Source organism: Lissotriton vulgaris, unplaced genomic scaffold (assembly GCF_964263255.1).
Source record: "Lissotriton vulgaris unplaced genomic scaffold, aLisVul1.2 SCAFFOLD_1264, whole genome shotgun sequence".
Classification (NCBI taxonomy): domain Eukaryota; kingdom Metazoa; phylum Chordata; class Amphibia; order Caudata; family Salamandridae; genus Lissotriton; species Lissotriton vulgaris.
This window is the reverse complement of record NW_028246789.1, coordinates 83,590-89,589: the sequence shown is the minus strand read 5'-3', so window position 1 is coordinate 89,589 and position 6,000 is coordinate 83,590.

The following is a 6,000-nucleotide window of genomic DNA, read 5'->3' as shown; positions in this document are numbered from 1 at the left end:
TTAAATTGTCCATATCCGGCTGGATAAAGGCTAATGTACCGATTGGAGCTATATTGATTGCTTCTCTACTCTTTGCTTACTCAGGGACCACTGTCTCTCAAAAAAATGTACACCTCAGCCCATGTCATGGTTTAAACTCACTAATGCAGGCATGTGACATCACCTAGTCCCGGGGGCTTCAACATATTCTGCTGTGTGACCTACTTCTGATTAGTTCAAAAAGTTGTCAACTATGAAGACTAAACATATATACTTATGGCACAGTAAATAGTGGCCACAGTGTATGAGGGGCCTACAGCTTAGACATGACAATTTGAATTGGGAGTACAATGAAATGAAGTGTTAGCTCAAGAAGTTAAGTAACTCTCCCGTTCAACTGTTGTCAATTTAAATGCATTCAGGGGCACACCTCAAAATTTGGCCTTCCAAGGGTATATGTTTATTACAGATGTACCTCGATGTTTCAGATGCTTGTCCCTGTGACTCAGCCCCAGCCTGGCCCACTATACTGATCGAGAACTGCTCATTGTCAGGCCTTCTTATCTACAGCCTGACAGTCATGATGTCACATGAATCCAGCATTCCCTTTACTTTTACATGCAAAAATTATCTTGTGCCCATCTCATAAATGACCTTAAGGCTGTGTGCTACTCTGAAGAGGTGTGGGAGCTACTGGTAGCTCCCATACAACTGTTTGAAGAGCCCTGATATAGGCTGAGTGATTTGTGGAACAATACACAAAGCTGAATTTCAATTTGTTTGTACAGAACATTTTTTTATGTACAGTTGTAAAGAGTATATAGTGTGTTTTCTGATTTCCATGATGTGAGTATTCAACATAGCATAGATCTCTCTAAACACACCAATTGGATTCTAGGCATGTAAACACACCACACATTCTTAATGTTGTTCTTTTTTATCATTGTAAAGTGCTTAGAAATCCCCAACAACATAGGGTCAGATGTAGGTAGACATTTACCGACCGGTAACGGCCGATTCGGCCGTTACCGACCGGTAAATGGCTATTCCAGATGTAGGTGGCCTATTTTACTGATTCGGTAAATTTACCGAATCGGTAAATTTACCGAATCGGTAAAATACTGATTCTGTATTTTTACCGATTCGGTAATTTTGGTATGTAGGTGGGACTCATTTGAGTCCCACAGGCCTTACCGAATCGGTATTTTACCACCCAGTCCAATTGGGTGGTAAAATACCGATTCCAGGTGTGCATGCACATGTGTGCATGCACACCTATGACATGTGACAGACGGACATGCCCTTAGGGCATGTCTGTGTGCCACATGTCACACATGCCTCAAATCGGGGTGCTAGATGGTGTCAAAGTGACACCCCCTGCACCCTTGCAAAAATCGGTATTTACCGAATCGGTAAATACCGATTCGGTAATGCCCATTGATTCCTATGGGCTTCAATGCCCATGGGAATCAATGGGCATTACCGAATCGGTATTTATTGATTCAGTAAATACCGATTCCTACAGAATCGGTAATTCAATTACCGATTTTCCCTACATCTCCCCCCTTCTATTTTACCGATTCATAAATACCGAATCGGTAAAATTCGGTATTTATGAATCGGTAAAATTAACTTACCTACATCTGGCCCATAGTCCTCTGTAAGGATCAAAATATATGACAGTTGGACAGATTCCCATAAAGATTTCAAACATGTACCTGTTTCTCTGGTGAGCCGTAGAGCTGGTAATGCAGGGAAAGGACCTCCTGTGCCAGCAACTCCAGTGAGAAGATAGTGGCCTTCTCACCTGCTTGACCTGGCATTCTTGCTCCCAGAGGTGGCAAACAGCAGCAACAGTGGAGGAAGTCTTGTTTGCAGCAGTGTGAGGAGGCAAGTGAAAAAAATTTCTGAACACCGCGTACATATAAACAACGTATGTGTTCGTCAGCATAGATGGACACTGTCATTGGCCTTCGTATGTTACTTCCACCAACGTTAGACTATGATTGTGTTCATCATGGAGTTTACTGCCTACTGCACGGTGAACTTCCCCTTTGCCCATCTGATTCCAAATGTCCTATCAGTGAGGTCAGGGGGGCATAGGGCACTGAAGTACTTTAGACAGCGTAAGTCGGGTAAAACAAAGAAAACGTAGTCCAGGCGGGACTGGTTATGCAATATTTTCTGGGACACAAGGTTAGGTCCATTCTCTGACCCCGGACTTACAGGGTCTCTGCTTTCTATTTACTGTGGCCAGCCTGTCCACACGCAATTTTTTGTACCTGGGTACGACTGATTCATTCCTCAACTTAACTATCGCCGTGTCAATAGAGTAATCGGATCGATCACCCATGGCTTAATAGGACTCAACCAACGAACTGTCTATCGGCTTGTTAACCTACTCGGGCAAGGTTCTGCTCCTCAGCCAAGATTCTAACGGCTCACACCTGTCTCGTCCTGATGATGATCTCACATTTATGAGATCAAAACGCTGTTGACCTTTACAACCAAAACTCTATTCCTGCAACTAATTATTTGGAGTTTTGTTTATTATTGTTGTCAATGCAATGTAAATTGTTAATGTCACAAACACCCCTCACTTCATGCACTTACACTTTTTGTGTGAGCACCAGAACTATTTCTAGAATTCTCCGTTTATGCTGTTAATAAATGTGATGTCATACCTAACCTTGTGTCTCGGCATATATTGCATAACCAGTCCCGCCTGGACTATGTTTTTTTGTTTTACCCGACTAACGCTGTCTAAAGTACTTCAGTGGCCTATGCCACACGAGGAACTGGAGGCCTCCCCCTGACCTTTGTTTCCCTAAATACTTAACCACCCCGGGTCATAATACTGGGGCTCCCTTGTTTGTTGAAACGTATACTATTAGTGAGGTCAGGCACCTTCCATTTCAGAAGTTCAAAATAATTTGTTTATGCCTGTTAAGTACATCACCACCTCTCAAAATGGGGGCTAGTTTGCTTACATATTAAAACTTTGATGGGGACTCATTCTTTTTAAAATGAGCATTCAGATGTAGTGTGTTACTGTGCTGGAAAGCGATATTAGCACTGTTGTGTTTACACCTCTGTTGATGGTATTTTTGGAGGAAAATTATTTGACAAAATTAATGCGTACATAATTTCTTTGAAAATTATTATTTACAGTATATAATTTTTAATTTTATATCCGTTTATAAATGTGATGTGTGAATAATAAAGGACAAAGAACAAATATTGGATAAAAATATGTAGTTAAACCATATATATTTTGTAGAACGACATGACTTGAGTGTTAATTACCAAATATGTTGCTAGGGAAAATGTGTCAAATGTTGAAATTTATTTTCCTATGCAGACATATGAACCCTGGCAGAGTGAGGAGATGACGGTCTCAGGTGTACCTCCCATTTCCAGACTTTGCCACTGTGGAAGAAAGGGATACAATCAAGAAGTTCCAGTTGAATAGGCAAACTATACTGGATTTATGTCATCAGCTGAAGCCAGATCTTCAGGCTCGCAGCAGAAATTCCACATTGATTACAACAATTGTCAAACCCATGGCAGTACTTCATTATGTGGCCACAGGATCTTTCCAATACAATGTGGCAGCATCTAGTGGAATGTCACAACCAAATTTCAGTGGTGTGCTATAAGAAGTTCTATTTTCAATTATGAGACACATAAACAGCTTCATCCAGTTTTCTTGGCAGCAGGATTTAACCATTTTGAAGGGGGACTTTTAGAGCTTGGGTCCCCTGCCACATGTGGTTGGAGCAATTGATGGCTTTTATTGCCTTAGTGCCACCGGAGAACATGTCTACTGAATTTGGAACCACTTGCATTCACTCAACATGCAAATTGTCTGCTTACTGGATTTGTACATCACAAGCATCTGTATGCATTTCACCAGCTCTGTCCATGATTCCTTTGTACTACAGAACAGCTCCATAACCCTGAATATGTCACAACTTGTACCTGCGAGGGTCTGGCTTGTTGGTCAGTACAATCTTTCATAAAATTGTCAGAGAATTTCTAATGGAATAATCTAAAATTGTGTTACTTTTTTGGCCACATTTCGCCTTCCTTTTAGGAGACTCCATTTATCCCAACCAACAATGGTTGTTGGCACAGCTGAGGAATACAATAAAGCCACAGGAAGTCTGCTGCAATGAGGCCCATTGAAGAACATGGCATACAGTGGAGTGGGCTTTTGGGCTCCTAAAGGCTTGATTACATTGTCTGGGTAAAGCCGGTGGAGCCCTCCTCTACTCACCCGATAAGGTGTGCAAAATCACAGTGGCCTGCTGCATGCTCCACAGCATCAAGATGTCTTGATAATATCTTCTCATGATTGTAAGTAGATCTTTACATGTTATCACTTTCACCGTTACACCAACTATTGATGTGATAAGAGAAGTATGTGGTGTAATTGGTTAGGAAGGGCATTTTCAAGGACAATCAGGCCAAAGGTGTTTGTTGTTCAAAGTTTTGACACATTGACTAATATGTTCAGTTATATTGTTTATCTCTGATTGTTTTGTTAAACTGTGTTGACTTTGTAATTCATCTGTCATATTTTGTACGATTGGTAAACATTTTGTTTTGATCTGTTTTAGGATCCTTCACCATGTCATCTTCATTTTGACATTTCAGAGTTGTGATATTTGCAGGTATATGGTGCTGTTTTGAAGTACAAAAGGAATATATGTTGATCTTGGGTAGGGCAAACACAGATTTTATGTGTACAAATCTTGTACCAAGGCAACTTGCCCAATGTTATATCCTAAGTATTACATTTATATGTAATCAGTCTAGGTCCTCCTAGCTGCTCAGCCAGAGTGAGAGATAGTAATGGAATTTTGGTGTGACTGTGATAAATGGAATGCCTGGGTGCCTGTGTGGATGAGTAGGGACAGTTGGAGATGGGCTGAGCTGCTAGGCAGGCTGCTCCTGGTGCGGCTGGTGTAGGAGATGTAGGAGCTGGGACATGACTAGTACCTGGCAAGAGCTGGCTGAGACTGATACTACCCTGATATGGAACCAATAAAGAAGACTTGAAATATACTACAAGGCTACCAGTGTCTCTATGTGCAGGGTACAACACACTATAATTAAATGGAAGATTTGAAGCTTACATTGGACTATTAATCTATAGTGTGTTGACTCTTAGGTAATATGTGTGCCCTCATTAGCTCAAACCACGTGTGGCAGTGGAGCCACATTATACTACTCTCCCTTCACGTTGGCAAAATACTAATTTTGTGTAATGGGTGTTGATTTGTCTCACCATTGTAGGACCTACATCTTGTGGCACACCACTGAAACCTGGTTGTGACATTCCTCTAGATACTGGAACCGTGGATTGGAATGATCCTGTGTCTACAAAATGTCGTACTGCCATGTTTTCGTCTATTGGCTTTATTGATGTGGTATTAGTAATGTGAATCAGAAGATCTGACTCCAGCTGGTGACATTAGTCAATTATCATTTGCCTATTCAATCTGATTATTTTGCTTTGTTTTGTTTGATATTGCCAAGGTCTGGACCTGGAAATGTGAAAACTGGCGCTGAGTATCAGTCACATGCATGAATTATTATGTTAGTGATAATGTCGACAGACAATTATTGCTGAAATGTAGTAAGCAGAATAATAGATGATGTAATGGGGTAACACTTTTGGTGGTCATGGTTGTGTACTTGAAATAAAAATAAACTACCAGTAAATTACCTTTGTTTACACAATCTTTTGATTTTTCTCATTGTAAAGTTATAATGGAACACAACAAATGAATTGATAGAGTTGAGATAAACCACACCTGTGTATGAGTTTTTCAGTTTTGAGTTAATTGAACTATACATGAAGAAAATAAAAAGGGTAAACATGGAAAAGCAAATCAAAAAGTGAAGAAGTCAGCCATGGTTAATGAAATAATATTTGGAGAGCCAAACTTATTTGAAGTCCAATGTCCAAAATAGGTAGGCATTAGAAAGGCAAATGTGTCCGGAAATAGTCCA